Source organism: Hylobates moloch, unplaced genomic scaffold (genome assembly GCF_009828535.3).
Source record: "Hylobates moloch isolate HMO894 unplaced genomic scaffold, HMol_V3 SCAFFOLD_18, whole genome shotgun sequence".
In the NCBI taxonomy this organism is placed as follows: Eukaryota; Metazoa; Chordata; class Mammalia; order Primates; family Hylobatidae; genus Hylobates; species Hylobates moloch.
In genome coordinates, this window is record NW_026652293.1 from 56,569,288 (window position 1) to 56,588,308 (window position 19,021).

The 19,021-nt window shown below is 36.5% G+C and overlaps 1 protein-coding gene across 2 annotated transcripts in view; it reads left to right on the forward strand.

The window, feature by feature from the left end:
* The window catches only part of DISP1 (dispatched RND transporter family member 1), a 166,244-nt gene that overhangs the window by 124,425 nt on the left and 22,798 nt on the right, over positions 1-19,021 (forward strand). The window lies entirely within an intron of this gene.

Genomic DNA, 19,021 nt, shown 5'->3' on the forward strand with positions numbered 1-19,021 from the left:
AGTAACTGTAAAGGAGTCAGTAGCTTATAAAACTGGTGGATGAACCCTCAGTTCCTAAATAAGACTTTTGTCTTTTCTTAGTTCATATGTATTTTTTTGAATCTTGAAAACAGAATAAAATGAAAGACTCCAAGGCCAAATTTGATACCTTTATTCTGTGTAAATATGCTGAGTTAGTTTAGTGAAATCAGTTTGTTTTCCTCATTTGAATGGTACAGGGTTCTAATAGTTACCAAATACTTTGAGATTCAAGCCTAATGCTTTCTACAGGAATGTAAGCAATTTACTGTTTCCAAGCACTATTGTGTTGTGCTAGTAAGAAGCAAGGATGGACAGTTAGTACATTCATTCCTTCGGACCCTATTTGTGTGTCTGTGGTCACTCAGGCCTGCCCACCTCCTCTTTCCTAAAACACTGCTTTCATTATGTCACTCCTCTGCTCAGAAATCTTCCGGTTTCCCCAAATTCCTTGACCTGACACTGAAAGTTTCCCTTTGACAGATGGAGTATGTGTTGTGGGTGAGGAAAGGGTACTTCATGGAGGAAGAGTCCCCTAGCCCTGGACAGGAAGGGACAAGGTGACAGATCTCAGAGCATATTACTGTGACGGATTTTCTCCCGAGCACTTCAGAAGTTTAGAAAGAAATCAGATTAATGACTGTCTTTGTTTCCACTTACACATAATGAGGAGCTAACAAGGTTATATATTCTGGATCTTTGTTTTTTAGGTATTAGTCTAGAACTTTGTTTTGTTTTGGTTGGTTGGTTTTTTTCATTAAAAAGTAATCCCTAATAAAGATTTATTTATGAAGTATTGTTTGATTGTTAAAATGTGTTTCTCCCTAATGCATAGGGTGAAACTCTACACTGAGCTCCAAATTGTACTGATTTTTTTTTAACCTCTTTACCCCTGACCTCCTTCCCCCAAAGCTTAAAATTCTCACTGAGCAACATCAGTGTTTGGTGAGTGTTTTGGCTTGAGGATTGTAGACTTCGTTCCAGTATTCCATGCTCTTAAGTTAGTTAAGTTTAATAAGATTTTTCTGGCTTTCTTAAGGGCTTTTCTTGGATCTCATATTAATGATTATTATTCACATCTTATTAAGAAAACTATATATTATACTCTTATTAAGCATGTTTTGTACAGGGCTCACAGCAACAGTCTGGCATGAAAAGGCTTGAGTTGAAGGGTAAGTACTTTATAATTTAGTGTAACTTTAAAATGTAACACATGGGACTGTGCTTTATAACCTCGAACTAAACCATGCAATTGTAACTTCATAGGCTAAGGAGGAATGTTTCCTTTTAACCAAAGCTACTTTTCAATCATTTAAAAGGATTTTGAATTAACCTATCATCCTTTTCAGATTTCTAATTGCTGTAAACTATTTTCTTTACTATTGTAAAAAAAAAAAAAAAATAGGCATTCTTAGATTCCTCTTTTGGGGTGTTCATTATATGGGAGGACCAGAGCCACATTATATTTTGACCTTTAGTACTGCTCTTTTCTTCTCCCCCTGATAAGTGGCAGAGAAAAATGTGTTTAAAAATGAATTTCCCAGGCCGGGTGCAGTGGCTCACGCCTGTAATCCCAGCTCTTTGGGAAGCCGAGGTGGGTGGATCACTTGAGGTCAGGAGTTCGAGACCAGCCTGACCAACATGGTGAAATCCCATCTCTACTAAAAATACAAAACTTAGCCAGGCGCAGTGGTGGACACCTGTAATTCCAGCTACTCGGGAGTCTGAGGCAGGAGAATCGCTTGAACCCAGGAGGTGGAGGTTGCAGTGAGCTGAGATTATGCCACTGCCCTCCAGCCTGGGTGACAGAATGAGACTCTGTCTCAATAAAAACATAAAAAAGAAAATAAAGGGATTTCCCATACCCTGCTTCTTTCACCTTTCTAAAGGGCACCTAGCTGCCCTTTAACTAGTGGTCAGCTAGGCCTTGGAACTCATCTTAAGAAGAAATAATTAATAAGAGGAAACGATACCTCAAGATCTCTCCATTCCTGCCCAGTCTTAGATAACACAATTCCTTTCTTGTTTACTGAAATAACAAATAGTATCATTTCTTGCTTTCTACTTAGGACCAGGCTATAGTAAGGGAAAAGTTTCTTTCTAACCTAAGTTGGAACTGAAGCTGTTACATGAAAATCTGATTTGTTCCAACTTAGATTTGTTCCAGTTTATAGGATTTTTGAGTTCATATGGAATCTGTAGAGACCATGTACATTATGCAGAAAACCTATTTTTGAAGGTAACATCACGTAGAAATGCCTTCTTCAGTTTCTAATTGAGATAACTGTTAAGCAGATCCAATGAGTGTGCATTTTTGCTGTGTGGCATTACCATCAAATTGATATACTTAATTATCAGATATCTTTCTTTTACCAAAAAGTTTTGGTTGAGTTGGCACTGGGATTTATAAATACATGCACACAGCACATTTCTGTCATGGTTCACTGCAGTCTTTTAACACATCTTCTCAGCAATATTCTTAATGTTTCCAGCGAGAAATTTGTAAATTATTTAACCACTGAATTAGAGGTGTGTTGTTTTTTAGCTAATCAATAGCCATTGAATGCTTAAATGGGCTTTAAAGTAGACAAAAGTAAAAGACAGCAAAGAAAATTAATCAGTAAGATTGCCCATAATCCATAGACATTTGAGCAGCTACTTTAGTCATTTTGAAACACATGCTTTATGTTTTCCCTTGGACTGGCATATTCCTGTCATTTATAAAAAGAATATACACTTGTAAATTTAAGGTGTGGACATTCATTTTGCAGGTAGAAATGGTTATAATCATCAATGTCTAGATATATCTGAAGAGAGGTAAATTCAACATGGTTTTAAATACGATTTTGTATTGCATAGTTTAGAAATTATGTATTTTAGTCTTGGGTTAAACTAAGAGATTCTGTTTAAAAATCATGATTTAAAAGAAAAGCAGTTCTTCATCATTGTGAATTAAGTCTTTAAAATTTAGGTTATATTATAGAATATGCTTAACCAGAACATTATAAGTATCCCATAAAGGTTTCAAAATGGGAAAAGATGAACATTTTGAAGTCATGTATTTCCTTTTCTCTCACCTGCAGATATATAGGCTTTGCATGAACATGTAACCAGCTATAGATGGCTTCTACATTAATGATGTCTTTGACTATATCAGGTCATATAAGCAATTAAGAATGTTTAGTTTTTTAATCAACATTGTAATTTAGATTGCATATTTAAATTTTTTCTAATTCTCATCACATTATTATCTCCTTTTAGTAATTTGTGATTTTTTATAACAAATTACCTTTCTAAGAATTTTAATAAATTTTATCATTACTATAAATTTTCCAAAATATTTTGTAATCATGAACACTTCCCTGAGTATAAATAATTTTTAAAAATTATGACACAGAACTTGATTTGTGAACTGAACTTGTGTGACTAGTGAAGTAAGTGGACTTTAATGACATGAAATTGCAATTAAAATTTATAACAATAGTATTAATGATTTTATTGAACCCTTACTATATTCCAGGCATTGTGCTATATTTTACATGCATTCTCTGATTTAATCCTGTAAACAACCCAAGGAATTCAGTGCTATTACTGTCATTTTCATTTTATAGATGAAGAAACTAAGCTTTGAAAAATTACTGTTGGCTGGGCACGGTGGCTCACACCTGTAATCCCAGCACTTTGGGAGGCCAAGACAAGTGGATCACCTGAGGTCAGGAGTTTGAGACCAGCCTGACCAACATGGAGAAACCCTGTCTCTACTAAAAATACAAAATTAGCCAGGCATGGTGGCACATGCCTGTAATCCCAGCTACTCAGGAGGCTGAGGCAGGAGGATCACTTGAACCTAGGAGGGGGAGGTTGCAGTGAACCCCGAGATTGTGCCATTGCACTCCAGCCTGGGCAACAAGAGCAAAACTCTGTCTCAAAAAGAAAGAAAAAAAAAAGAGCAGAAATTGTATCTTTTATTTTTTACTGTTCAATTTTAGGGTAGAGAAGAGATGACAAAAGGAATTATTTAATAATGCTGAGAAAATAAAGGGCTGTCCTTAGGCAACCCTTCTTAGGAAAGATAGTAACACATCTTTTCCATCTCTCTGTCAAAGATGGTATCTAGAAGCAAGCCAAGATTATAGAAAGATTTAAGTTTTCCATACAAAAGAGCCAGATTTAAGGCCAGGAAGAAGGAATAGAAAGGGTGATTTGAACATTTATGACAACAGAGAGCCCTTGGATTCTACATATATAAGCCTTTTTCCTCCAAAATACTTCAACCTATGATGTAAGTCGGGTTCTGGGAAAACTTAGTAAGCTCAGTTGACTTGGCATTGAATGTGAGTTTGCTTTGTAAGAAAGATCTATATGCACAAGGAAAGCATACGGGAGTCTTGGTGTTCATGCATTTGTCCTGTTATGAAGTTGTTCTGAATGAACTGAAAGCCCCTTCAGGATCTTTATTCTAGACTATAATTTAGCATGTGCATACCATAGAGAATTATAGTTCTTATATTTGGTTTGGGGCCCATTTAATCCTCCAGTCTTTGACTGACTAGAATTGTTTTCAAGCTATAGATGCAAGAATAACCCTGTAAACCCATTCTCAAAAAGGGAATTAGGATTTTTTAAATGTATTCTGCCCTGGGACTTGCCTGTGTTAAAGCCAAAATAAAACAATGTGATTCTTTGAAAAGAACTGGTAGACACATCAATGGATATACTAGGAAAAATGAAACAAACTGCACAGCACACATAAAACTTCCATAAAGTCAAACCACTTGATAACTCAGTGGGCTCCTGACTTCCACTTAGTTCCCATTCTCAAATGGGGTCAGACTAAAATTCTTTTCTTCTTACAAGCCAAGAAACCATACGCAACTCCCCTTCAGGAAATGAGGAATCAGAAAATAGATCCCCGTTTTCCCACTATTCTCCTAGCCCAGTTTCCCAAAACCTGGCTAACAAAATGGGCACCAGTTAACTGAGAGATTTCTGTTACCACTGTTGTAGTTCTAGAAAGACCATTAGACTCAGAATCTACATTCATCCCCACTGTTAATTAAACCTCAGTGAATAACTGTTATTAGATGGCATGAAACTATAGCCCATACCAAGACGAATTTGGACGGTTCAGCCAGACTCTGGAAATTCAATCCCATAGCTGCACAAGTGTGCCATGGTTAGCTATTATTCTCACAATATTGGGTGCTGTATATTTTGTGAAAATTAATTTTTAGATTTTTTTTCCCCCCTTGAAACAGAGTTTTGGCTGGGCGTGGTGGCTCACGCCTGTAATCCTAGCACTTTGAGAGCCAGAGGCAGGTGGATCACCTAAGGTCAGGAGTTCAAGACCAGCCTGGCCAACATGGTGACACCCCGTTTCTACTAAAAATACAAAATTAGCCAGACATGTTGGCGCATGCCTGTAATCCCAGCTACTTGGGAGGCTGAGGCAGGAGAATCGCTTGAGCCTAGGAGGCAGAGATTGCAGTGAGCCAAGATCGTACCATTGCACTCCAGCCTGGGCGACAAGAGCAAAACTCTGTCTCAAAAAAAAAAAGGAGTTTTACCAAAGATGGTAACTGAAGCATCAGAAAGTAATAGAGCTGACCTAGATTATTAAGTAAGTGGAATTGGGAAAAACTAACATCTGGATCAAGGATGACTCTTTAATTGTGAAAGCAGTCATAGAAATTACTAAGAAAATGCTGGGCACGGTGGCTCACGCCTGTAATCCCAGCACTTTGGGAGGCTGAGGTGGGTGGATCCTCTGAGGTCAGGAGTTCAAGACCAGCCTGGCCAACACAGTGAAACCCCATCTCTAGTAAAAATACAAAATTAGCCAGGCTTGGTAGTGCACGCCTGTAATCCCAGCTACTCAGGAGGCTGAGACAGGAGAATCACTCGAGTCTAGGAGGTAGAGGTTGCAGTGATCCAAGATCATGCCATTGCACTCCAGCCTGGACAAAAAGAGTGAAACTTGGTCTCAAAAAAAAAAAAAAAATTACAAAGAAAAATTACAAGTATTGAAAAAAAATTTAATGCCTATCCAAAAACCATCTTAAAAAATACCACAAACTAGGAAAACTATTTGCCACAATTGGGGATGTTTCCTAGCTTTAATTCAAGATTCTTATAAATAAATGAGAAACAATCTGCAAGCTAACGTAACGTAGTAGTATGGTTACAATGGTGTGATATATAAGTAATGGCAAATATAATGGAACGTATGGCTACTAAAAATCATGTTTTCAGAAGATTTTAATTACATGAAAAATGCTAATCCAAAGTGATAATACTTTATGCATCTAGTGTGATCCTAATTTTGTTTATATTTAATTTCTATATTTAGGCAAAAAGGAAAAAATATTCAGAGAAAATAGATCAAAAAGAGTTACAATGTTTTATCTGTGTAGTAAGAATATGGGTGACTGTGTAATTTTCTGCATTTTCTTAGGCTTCAGGAAAATGAATGTGTTAGTTTTATAATCAGAAAACAAACCAACATTAATACAGAAAATATGTTCCTCATTAAAGCTTTCCTCTTCCTTTAAAAATTAAAGTTCATATTTTAGAATAGACAAAACATTAAGTGAAAAAGTCTACTAAAGGAAAATTTTTAGAATGAAAAAAGAGGGGTGTATATTGCCTTTCTGAGATAGTAAATGAGAAACTCAGGAAAAGTACTTTGAGAAATTTTTAAATACCCCTTTTAACTTGAGCACTCTTTCATATTTGCTCTTCTGATAAAACTCACTCGGTTGGTAAACTAGACGATTCCTGAGCAATCTCAACATGACCATCTTTAGTAACCTGGCATTATTTCCTACAGTGTGACATGCACCAACACGGATGTGTTATTGGTGTCACCCGTTCATCAATCTCCACCTTCATCTAAGGCAGACAGATAGGGAATTCTGCCCTGTCTTCCTAGCAAGCATTTTTGAGCTCTTTTTTTTTAATTAAGCCATTTATCTAGTCATTTAAAAAGTCTGTCTCTAGCCATTCACATAAAGAGCCTGCATTATTTTTCAAAGCATTTTAAAATACTAGTTCTTGCCTACCTTATGAGGGGATCATTTTTATTGCCTATTCACGTGAAATATTTTAACATTGAATTTTGATTACAGGAACCTGGCTCACCAGCTTTAGCCATGCCAGAGTGTTGAAATACTTTAGGAGACTAAAATATGTGGTGATTTGAATTATCTAAAATTCCACAGGAAAATACAATAGAATTTCACAGCAGGAAAGGACCTTGGAAATAATTTAATCTAACTCTCCTTATTTTACAGAGGAGATTGAAGCCAAAGAAGTTAAAACCCAAGATTAACACCCAGTTTGAAACTGGTCCTCTGATTTCTCATTGCCGTCTTTTAAAAAATACATTATACTTAGAATTTGTTTCTAAAAGTTGTCACATAGTATTTGGGTGTCACTGGCATATATAATAGATTCTGGAGTTGCAAACAGAATCTATACCATGACAAATTGAATACAATGAATTTAAAGTTTTCCCTGGTTGCCCTAGTGCCAAAGTGTAACAAGGACATTACTACAGTTTGAGATCATGCAGCCCCAGCATGTTGGGGCTTTCCTTATTTTTCTTCAGAAAAGTCTCATTATTTCCTCAGTTTAATTATTTTAAGTTTAGTTGATTTTTTTTTCTTTTCTAATCTCAGATTTTGAGAAGAAAACCTTCTAAATCAGTATTATTTTTACTAACGCTGACTGTTAGAGTTTTGCTTTGACCCTTATTAAAGCTTTTGACAATGATTTGAGTTACAAAAATTTAAATTTTAAGTTAGAGATTAAGCATGAGAAAGTTTAGATCAGGAAGAAAAATCAATTTCACTATATATTTCTGTCCTTAAAAGCATAGCTAAAGAATTTCTATAGAAGTTTGAGGGAACTGTCTCTCCTCCTGGCCTGTAAAATGAAGATATCACAACAGCTGCAAGGTATTGGTTACACCGTTGGAATTCATTTTGATACACTGGATTTTTTATTATTTTTTAACCCCCCACCACCCAAGTTTTTTTTTGATAGCAGGTGTGACTTTTAACCTTCCAAATTCAACCTTGTACAATACTGAGTAATTTTGTAGGGACACAATGATCCAAGATATATGGGAAATGAACTTAAGAAAGATTAATAATGTTTCTGTAATTTTAAGCTCAAGTAACAGTTCTTACATTGAACACAATGCAGACAAACTACAAATTGAAACTAAGCAAATGTTGGAGGAAAAGAGAATCTGCACATTGATGAATTATGATTGTGTTTATACTTTTGATCTGTGGTCTCATTGATGAAGGCCTTGTCCTGTTAATAAATGAGCAAATTTGAGATGGGATCTTAGATATAAAATACATAATTTGAACTTACTTTCAGAAATGCAAACATACCTTCACTGAGGTTATAATTAACACACCAACTCTTTATGCAATTTGTATAGTTTATAGTGAAAATGCAGAAAGGTTTTGGTATTTTATGTAAGATCCATAAAATTTTGAAAGTGAGAAATGTTTGTGTATCTTAATGAAGGTAATAAAATATATTTGTTGAATTAGGCTTAATGTAAGTTCCAAAATGTACTTATAAAACTGTACCCTCAACCTGTAGACTAATCTTTTGAACAACTTATTTGTGTTGTAACTCAAATTATCACTAACTTCACTTCAGTAGGCACTGATATTATTTTCAATTATAGTTTGAGGCACTTCTAATTGTACTTACATAATTATATAAAATATTAAATAATAGTGAATACAGAAATATGTTATAACATGCATAGGATATATAAACTTTGGTTTATCCAAAATGTCACCAGAATTATTTTCTTATAATATCATATATATTTATGACAATAGATGCTTATAATTTTGATTCACATATCGATAAGATTGTCAGAGGCTTTCTAAATTATTTAAAGATTATTTTTCTCTTTTTTTCTCTTTATTCTAGGTCACTGCAGTAGCTCCTAACCTGCTCTCCTTCCCTTTAGCATTTCCCCTAGCTAATTCATCCTGCACATTACTACCAAATCAGTCCTCCGAAAATAGTGTTTTTATCCTATCAGTTGTTACTCAAGAAACTTTAGCCACTTCCTATTTCTATTATCCACTTCAATCTCTTGCTTCCCCTCAAACAACCCCTAATCCAGTAAGTTGTAATCCTCACTATTCCTTCATAGTAAATCCTCACCGACTTTGCTTATAGGTGTTGACACAAGGATTTGTTTCCTTTCCCTCTGCTTTCTGTTTCTCTATCTGAAACCTACTTATGTCAAACCTTAATTCTAATTCTGTTTCTTAGGTCAAGTTTCAGGCGCTATTTTGGACTACTGTGGTCCAATATTACCTTCCTATTCCCCATTCACTTAATGTTTGTACTATACCTATACGTTATAATTACTTTCATGTATTGTTCTCTAATTGTTTCTTGTTTGGAGGTCATGTTTTCCTGGCAAATTGTCCAAGACAGTGGTTCAAGTTCTGACTGTGTAGTCTCTATTTCAAGACGTACTGAACCAGATCCCTGGGGAGGGGGTTGGAAATCTCTAGTTTTAGTAAGCTACCCAGGTGATTCCAGTGGTCATCAAATTACTTGGTGTCACTTAAACTGGCAGTGAATTAAACAGAATTAACTATAGATTGTATTAAATGTATTTTAAGTTTTTGGAAATGTAAGATCTTTGTATAATGTTACTTCTTTTCATCTAAATTAGAGTTAGCCAGGACGCCCCATTCTCCCCAAATTATGTAGAAGTGAGAAATTTTCAAATAAAATGTTTCTATCACATGTACATAAATCAATACATATGCAATTACCCTTTATAAAAATTCAGTTCACTTTTTAATTATACAACTAATTTATGAACGTATGCTTATGAGGAATTCAAAAATGCAAAATGAAACTCACTTTTGATTCTTTTCCTAATCCTTTTCTTTCCTCTCTGGTAAACAGGTCTATTGATTTGCCAAGTTCCCTTCTGAGCTTCTAAAATACATTTATGTATTTTGTATTTAGTTTTCTTTTTTCATATGAATACAGTATGAGTTGTTTTGAAGCTTATTATTTTGTTTTAAAATTCTTTCCATATCAGTATATGTGTATGTATATGTTTGTATATGAATGTGTACTCACATTGTGTAGTGACCCATTACATGGATGTGCTGCCATTTATTTAAGAATCTTCTTATTAATAAGTGAACATTAAGATTATTTAAGAATCTTCTTAATAAGTGAACATTAAGATTGCTCTCACTTATTTGCCTTCTTGTAAGCCACACTTCAGTGGACATCCTTGCATATGCCCTCTTGTGCACAAGTGCCATTTGCTTTTGATTAGGAAGCTCTTCCCATTTCTGCATTCCTTTTCATTTTTAGTTCACAAGCAATACCTCATAGCCTGCATCAGTGTGCAGCTTTCGTTTTCAGTGTGTGGCCAGTAAAGCACAGGATCAAGTCAAGATATCTGCATTCTAGACCTGGCTCTGCCATTGACTTGCTCTATGATCTTGGACCCTTTTCTCCTTTGTTTCATAAAGGTGTTCAGTGGGATGACTTTTAGGTTTCTTACAGTTCTGACAGTCTCTTATTCTAATTAGGCTTGTGGGTATGACAACATCGATTTTTATGTTATATTCAGCTAGTAGCAAGAATCAGTTGATCTTGTTAAGTAAATCATAAAAGCGTACAGTGCTGATGAATAAAGGGACCTTATGCTTTACTCTAAATGAGTCTGCATTACTCCTAACTGATGTTTGAATGCCATTTTTGGATGAAAAAGTAACAGTGTGGTAGTAGTACCTTTTTTCTCTTGGATAATTCTCAACAGTTTATAGAAAACTGTTACACACACCAGCTCATTTTAAAGTATTTTTTCTTTCTCACAAATCCTGAGTCATTAAAGGAATTGCTCAAGATCATCAAGATCATTCAACTAATCAGTTTCAGGGTCCAGACTTTAACTTCACATCTTTTGATTTCTAAGTTCACTATTCTCTTAAAGAGAAAAAAGTATTTTTTTATACTCAAAATAGTTATTCAATATATGCTACATTTCTTTTTTGAACATTTATAAAGTATGTAGTATTTATAAGGTGCTCTTTAAATGTTAGTCCCACCATTCCCAGCCTTTCTCTCGTGCCTCCTAGTTTATTTTGTATAGAAGCTGGCACTTTGTTCAGTTTTAACAGTTCTAGACATCAAGATGACCAACACTTCTGAGTCAGCATCTCGTAAGCATTTAGGAAATGCATCACACAAGTAGTTGTGGTTTTTGTTATCCTTAAAATCACTTGACAGAGACCATAAACATTGAGCTCTGGTGCATGAAAAATGGGTTAGAGGCCAAGCTTAGCTTGTCTGCAGGGTATCTGTTTCATCTTCATGATAGAACCCAAGTGTGCCAGTGATGTTTCATGGAAATACTTAATATGAAGAATGGCTTTGTTTTTGTTGGGAGTCTTTTAAAGAATGCTCATCAATGTGCGGATTTTTTTTTATTTTCAAATATTTTCTTCCTAACTTACCAGTGCTGAACTGAAGTTACTACTTGCAGAATAGCCTCTCACAGAAAGACAGTATGATACAATCCAATGTGACTTTTGAGGTTAAAATGTGCTACTTACAGCACTTTTTTGCTTAAAAATTTGGTTACTACCATAAAGCTGAAAGTGTGTTTTCTTTATGGTGTGATCTTGCCTCACAGCAGCACTGACCTCCTGGGCTCCACCAATCCTCCCTTCTCAGCCTCCTGAGTAGCTGGGACTACAGGTGCATGCCACCACGCCAGCTAGTTTTTTAATTTTTTATAGAGATAGGGGCTCACTATCATGCCCAGGCCAGTCTTGAACTCGTGGGCCCAAGTGATCCTCCCACCTGGGCCTCCCAAAGTACTGACATTTGCAGGCGTGAGTTACCACACCGGCCTGAGACTATCCCTTTGTAAGTTGTGGTGTTAATTCTGCAGTTATGTCTAGAATAGAATTCTCTAGACTGATGGGAAAGTTTTTGTATTTCAGTATTCTCATTTCCTTTACAAGCTCCCCTTCTCTTTCCAAAAATTATTAAAAGAGAAAAAAGGTGAGCAAAACAAAGAAACAGACGATTTGGAGCTTTTCCACATTTTTTGTTTCTTAATTTTACCCCTTTCACACTCCTTTTTTTCTATTACCTTTTTTAAAAATTTCCCTTGCCTCTGTACCCTATTATCTTGATTACTCTGCTTGGTACCTCCCACTCTCCCTCTTTTTGAGAACTTTACAGTCTCATCAGTTGTCCTCTTGACCGATACATGTACACATACTACAGTTCACTGGTCATCAGAGTACTGTAGCCAAGGTTCTCAGCTGCTGTTCCAGTTCACAAGTGTGAAGTGCCAAGGGCAATTTATTACTAATTATGAGAACCCCAGTTTGTACTTGCTTTGCTTTTTTAAAAAACAGATATGAGCTTAGCCCTCAAATAATGTCACTGTCACTCACTTGCATACAGAAATGCTTTCTTGAGTGGAAGAGAAAGAATGACACTGCAGCTTGTGGACTGTCTGAGGACCCAAGCTTATCTGCACTACAGCCTGTGGGAGAGTGTGGTGGGACACGCAAATGTCATCTTTCCTTGGGCCTTTTCCCAGCAGAAAAAAAGGCTAAAAGTCTAATCAAAGAATAGGAAAATGTTCCCACTGAAGATTATTGTTGCTTATTTGGGTTTGCTTTTATTAAAAGGCGAATGCTGGAAAAAGATAGTTTCTCTCTCTGAGGTTAGATTTGTTTGTTTTTACTAGTTATTTATCAACACAAGACTGAAGTTAGGGTGAAAGTCATTCGCAGGTTTTATTAGGTAGATATTAAAAGTAGCAAATCCAAAGGATTTTACAAATGGAGGAAGACTGCTTTTGATCTATGAAAGCGTGTGGTAGACTCCCTTGCTAGCCTCCTTTCACAGGTGTTTCTGGTAAGAGATTGCAAAAGCAGAATTAAAGAAGGCAGCACTGTAAATCAAACAGGTTTCATGTTTTACCTGTAGTGTGGTTTGGGTGTTTCCATCATCTGTTTGTCACGTCCATTAGTATAGAAACTTCAGAGGGATCTAATGTTTTCCCAGGAGTTTTCTTTGTGGTAACCTCAATTTTTCTTTTCCAACTGATGTTAACAGTCTCTGCTTACTGTCTCAAATTTTTTTAACATAAAATGAAATCTTTACTCAAGCAGAAAGACTATGATGAATCTAAAGTTGCTTCTCTCCAGGGAGTAAATTAGTCATAGATCCATGAATTTCTATTTAGTTAAAAGAGAAAGTTAGTGGCAGAGAGAGGGTTTACATTTGTTACAACTCAAATGTCTGTAGCAAAGTACCATTTCTTTGCTCAGTACATGTTCCAGAATTATGGCTGCGAGGATAATTTTAGTTCTAAAGATAGCAAAATCTCCTAATTTCTCTTGGAAATTCAAGATGCACTTTTAAGGATGCATAAGTGAAAAGCTGGGATTGAAAAATTAAGATTTTTGTATACAAGTGATTTGCTTCCTTGTCCAGTGCCTTACTCTCTGGAAAAACACATTTGCTTTCATAGCTCATTAATAGTTTCATCACTGGTGTTCAGATAGCATATTCTTTTTTTTGAGACAGAGTTTCGCTCTTGTTGCCCAGGCTGGAGTACAATGGCACGATCTCGGTTCACTGCAACCTCTGCCTCCCAGGTTGAAGTGATTCTCTTGCCTCAGCCTCCTGAGTAGCTGGGATTACATGCATGCACCACCATGCCCGGCTAATTTTTGTATGTTTTTTTTTTTTAGCAGAGATGGGGTTTCTCCTTGTTGGTCAGGCTGCTCTTGAACTCCCGACCTCAGGTGATCCACCCGCCCTGGCCTCTCAAAGTGCTGGGATTACAGGCGTGAGCCACCATGCCCAGTCAGCGTATTCTTTTTTTTTTTTTTTTTCCAAAGAGGGCTGACAAATATGTTTTATTTGTTAAGGACTTAGTTGTCTTTTCTTGGAAAGGCTTAATTACAAATATTTTTTGTCTGACTCCCATAACTTTACATGTACTTCTTAGATTACTTGTCTCTATATTTTTATGATGTCATTGTCATTTTCTTCTTTTCTTTCTTTTTTTTCGAAATTCTTTTTTTTTAATTATACTTTAAGTTTTAGGGTACATGTGCACAACGTGCAGGTTTGTTACATATGTATACATGCGCCATGTTGGTGTGCTGCACCCATTAACTCATCATTTAACATTAGATATATCTCCTAATGCTATCCCTCCCCTCTCCTCCAACCCTACAACAGGCCCCGGTGTGTGATGTTCCCCTTTCTGTGTCCATGTGTTCTCATTGTTCAATTCCCACCTATGAGTGAGAACATGCGGTGTTTGGTTTTTTGTCCTTGTGATAGTTTGCTGAGAATGATGATTTCCAGCTTCATCCATGTTCTTACAAAGGACATGAACTCATCATTTTTTATGGCTGCATAGTATTCCATGGTGTATATGGACCACATTTTCTTGATCTAGTCTGTCATTGTTGGACATTTGGGTTGGTTCCAAGTCTTTGCTATTGTGAACAGTGCCGCAATAAACATACGTGTGCATGTGTCTTTATAGCAGCATGATTTATAATCCTTTGGGTATATACCCAGTAATGGGATAGCTGGGTCAAATGGTATTTCTAGTTCTAGATCCCTGAGGAATCGCCACACTGACTTCCACAACAGTTGAACTAGTTCACAGTCCCACCAACAGTGTAAAAGTGTTCCTATTTGTCCACATCCTCTCCAGCACCTGTTGTTTCCTGACTTTTTAATGATCGCCATTCTAACTGGTGTGAGATGATATCTCATCGTGGTTTTGATTTGCATTTCTCTGATGGCTAGTGATGATGAGCATTTTTTCATGTGTCTGTTGGCTGCATAAATGTCTTCTTTTGAGAAGTGTCTGTTCATATCCTTTGCCCACTTTTTGATGGGGTTGTTTTTTTCTTGTAGATTTGTTTGAGTTCATTGTAGATTCTGGATATTAGCCCTTTGTCAGATGAGTAGATTGCAAACATTTTCTCCCATTCTGTAGGTTGCCTGTTCACTCTGATGGTAGTTTCTTTTGCTGTGCAGAAGCTCTTTAGTATAATTAGATCCCATTTGTCAATTTGGGCTTTTGTTGCCATTGCTTTTGGTGTTTTAGACATGAAGTCTTTGCCCATGCCTATGTCCTGAATGGTATTGCCTAGGTTTTCTTCTAGGGTTTTTATGGTTTTAGGTCTAACATTTAAGTCTTTACTCCATCTTGAATTAATTTTTGTATAAGGCGTAAGGAAGGGATCCAGTTTCAGCTTTCTACATATGGCTAGCCGGTTTTCCCAGCACCGTTTATTAAATAGGGAATAGTTTCCCCATTGCTTGTTTTTGTCAGGTTTGTCAAAGATCAGATAGTTGTAGATATGCAGCATTATTTCTGAGGGCTCTGTTCTGTTCCATTGGTCTATGTCTCTGTTTTGGTACCAGTACCATGCTGTTTTGGTTACTGTAGCCTTGTAGTATAGTTTGAAGTCAGGTAGCACGATGCCTCCAGCTTTGTTCTTTTGGCTTAGGATTGACTTGGCAATGCAGGCTCTTTTTTGGTTCCATATGAACTTTAAAGTAGTTTTTTCCAATTCTGTGAAGAAAGTCATTGGTAGCTTGATGGGGATGGCATTGAATCTATAAATTACCTTGGGCTAAAATCAATATATAAGCTGGGCACAGTGGCTCATGCCTGTAATCTCAGCACTTTGGGAGGCTGGGCGAGAGTGTCGCTTGAGCCCAGGAGTTTAAGACCAGCCTAGGCGGCATAGGGAGACCCCACATCTACAAATAAAAAAATCTAAAAAATTAACTGGGTGTCATGGCGCACGCCTGTGGTCCCAGCTACTCAGGAGGCTGAGGTGGGAGGATTACTTGAGCCCAGGAAATTGAGACCCTAGTGAGCTGGCCCACTGCACTCCAGCCTGGGTTACAGAGCAAGACCTTGTCTCAAAAAAAAGAATTTAAATTAAAAAAAATTTTTTTTTTTTTTTGAGACGGACTCTTGAGTTGTAGTGATGGTTGCATAACTCATGAAAGTACTAAAAACATGGAGCTGTACACTTTAATTGGGTGAATTATATGGTGTATGAATTATATTTCGATAAAACTCATTGAAAAATCAATATGTAATTGTATTTGAAAATACAGGTTTTGGGGGTTTTTGGTCTTTTGTAGATTCACCAGAAAAACTAAGTGTGCTTCATGGCTTCTTCAGATGTGAACATGTTCACTGAAAGCCCAGTCTGTGTAAAGCTGCTGAGCCATCACCAGCTCACTGGAGTGGCCCTGCGCTCCGTCCCTCTATGCACACTTGGATGGCCCTGGCCAGCTGAATGCTGCAGGTCAAGAGGCTGCTGTCTCCTACAGCCACACACTTTTGCTCCCAGCATTTGACAAGTGTGCTTACCAAACCTATGCATGCCAGTTGGCTTGTTTTGGTAATTATGTTATCTGATTAAATTTTTTAGTTCACTTATATATAGATGCTAAAAGAAAAAGTTGTTTTCATGAAAAGAAAATTGTAGCCTTAGGAAAAAAAAGGTTAATTGCTACAAAAAAATTTTACTGTTGAATTAGGCATAGAAGAGAAAATTGTAAAAGATTTGGGAAAAAATCATCAAAATTTAGTTGTGTATTGTAGTCAGTATATCCAGGATACTCACAAGTATCCAAAGTCCTCAAAAACTCAGTCATAGACAATGCAGCAGGTCTATGGTTTATGTAAGAACAGATTGACATTTATGTTTAAGTTACTATTAGATATTTGAGGAATGTATGTAGAACTTCAAAAAATGTTTCTCTTTAATTAACCTTTCTGATTAACCAATAAACTAATGGTTCCTGCAGCATTGAACAGAGAGCCTATACTATAGTACACAGAGGCACAAAGAGAAACTTACAAATTTAGTAAAATGTTGAAAGAGTTTAGGATTGACAAATAGGAATGGGCTGATGTAACAGTGTGTGTGTGTGTGTGTGTGTGTGTGTGTGTGTGTGTGTGTGTGTTTAAGAGAGAAAGAGAAACAAAATAAAATGTACCTGTGTTAATATTTATGTCCCTAGCTTCTTGCTTTTTTAATTCATTGTCTACTGATTTCAAAGCTGTTGAGTATGAGAAAAGTAATGAAAGATCCTCATTCATTAATCCAACACACACTGATCTGACATCCACAAAGGACCATACGTTATACTAGTTATGGAGATATGAATACAAATAAGATATGGTTCCTTTTTATGTATCTAATGTCTTTTTTTAGATTTTTTAAAAAATGAATTATCTTTACTGTACGTATATAAAAAGAATGCATTTTTGGTATCCTTTATAATGCTGTAAATATTCAGTCTCATCTTTTTTCTTAAAGCAACAAGTTCTCGGCCGGGCACAGTGGCTCAGACCTGTAATCCCAGCACTTTGGGAGGCCCAGGCGGGTAGGAGGTCAGGAGTTCGAGGCCAGCCTGGCCAGCATGGTGAAACCCCATCTCTACTAAAAATGCAAACATTAGCTGGGCTTGGTGGTGTGCACCTGTAGTCCCAACTACCCAGGTGGCTGAGGCAGGAGGATCACTGGAACCCGAGAGGCAGAGGCTGCAGTGAGCTGAGATCGAGCCACTGCACTCCAGCCTGGGCGACAGAGCAAGACTGTCTCAAAATAACAACAACAACAAAAAAAAGAAAAAAAAACGACTTCTCTTATGCTGTTCTTAGTGGAAACTCAGACTTTCAGTTCCACATCTGCCAAAAGAAAAGACAATTATTTTCCGTATAAAGATTAATACTTTATCTTTGCCCTATGGGCTTTTCATCCTTGGTTTTACAGACAAATACTCACAGGACAGAGAGCGGCAAATTAGGTATCAAGAGACTTGAGTTCTCACTACAGCTCCACTATTAAGATGCTGAGAGACCAGAGGCAAACTGAGGCCCATCTCTAAAAATGAGGCTGCAGTGGAATTGGAATATATATTCCCTAAAATTCTTTTCAGTGCTTGCAACTTCTGAGATTGTTCCATCTCCTTGGTTTTAATATTTTAATGGGCTTAGAATCCATAACGACGGCATGTAAATAAAGCTTGAAATTTAGAACACATGCATCTTTTGTATCAACAGTTTAATACAAAATGCATTCTAGAATGTTAGCTCTGTGTAGTTGGGAACTCTGTTTGTCTCGTTCATGGGTATACTAGTCATTAGATAAATGTTTCTGTTTAAGAGTGGGTACATGTATCTGGGTGAGAAATGTAAATGGAGAGAGAAAATAGGAAAGAGAAGGAAAGGATCTTCAAGAAATTCCAAGGTAGGGTTCCAACTATTGGAAGAGTAATAGCTTAAAGTAGAAAGTTTGGAGGACAGGTTTTTACATTTTGTTTTGTTTCTCCAAGTATGGTATAGTCTGGTGAAAGATTTCATTTTAAGAAAGAGTATGTAGCTAGGCAATTCAATTATTCAGTCAGCAAATATTTATATATCCTCAGTAAATTAGTATAGTGGTTCCTAAACTTTGGGTCACGCAACCCCTTTACAGTTTCAAAAATTGTTGAGAACCTTCAAAGAGCTTTTGTTTATGTGTTTAGCTGATATGTACCGTATCAGAATCGGAACTGACAAATATTAAATTATGAAACTCGTTAAAAATAATAAGCCCATTACATGTTAACATAAATAACACATTTTGTGAATAATAATTACATTTTTCAAAACAAAAAAGTTTAGCAAGATAAGTATCATTGTTTTACATTTTTGCAAATCTCTTTGACATGTTGGCTAAAAGATAGCAAGATTCTCATATTTGTTCTGTAATCTATGGCGATATGCCATTTGGTTGAAATATATGACGTATATGAAGAAAATCTGGCTTTACACAGATCTATAGTTGGAAAAGGGAGGTCTCACAAACCCCATGAAAGGGTCTCAGGAACTCCCAGCTGTCTTTAGACCACA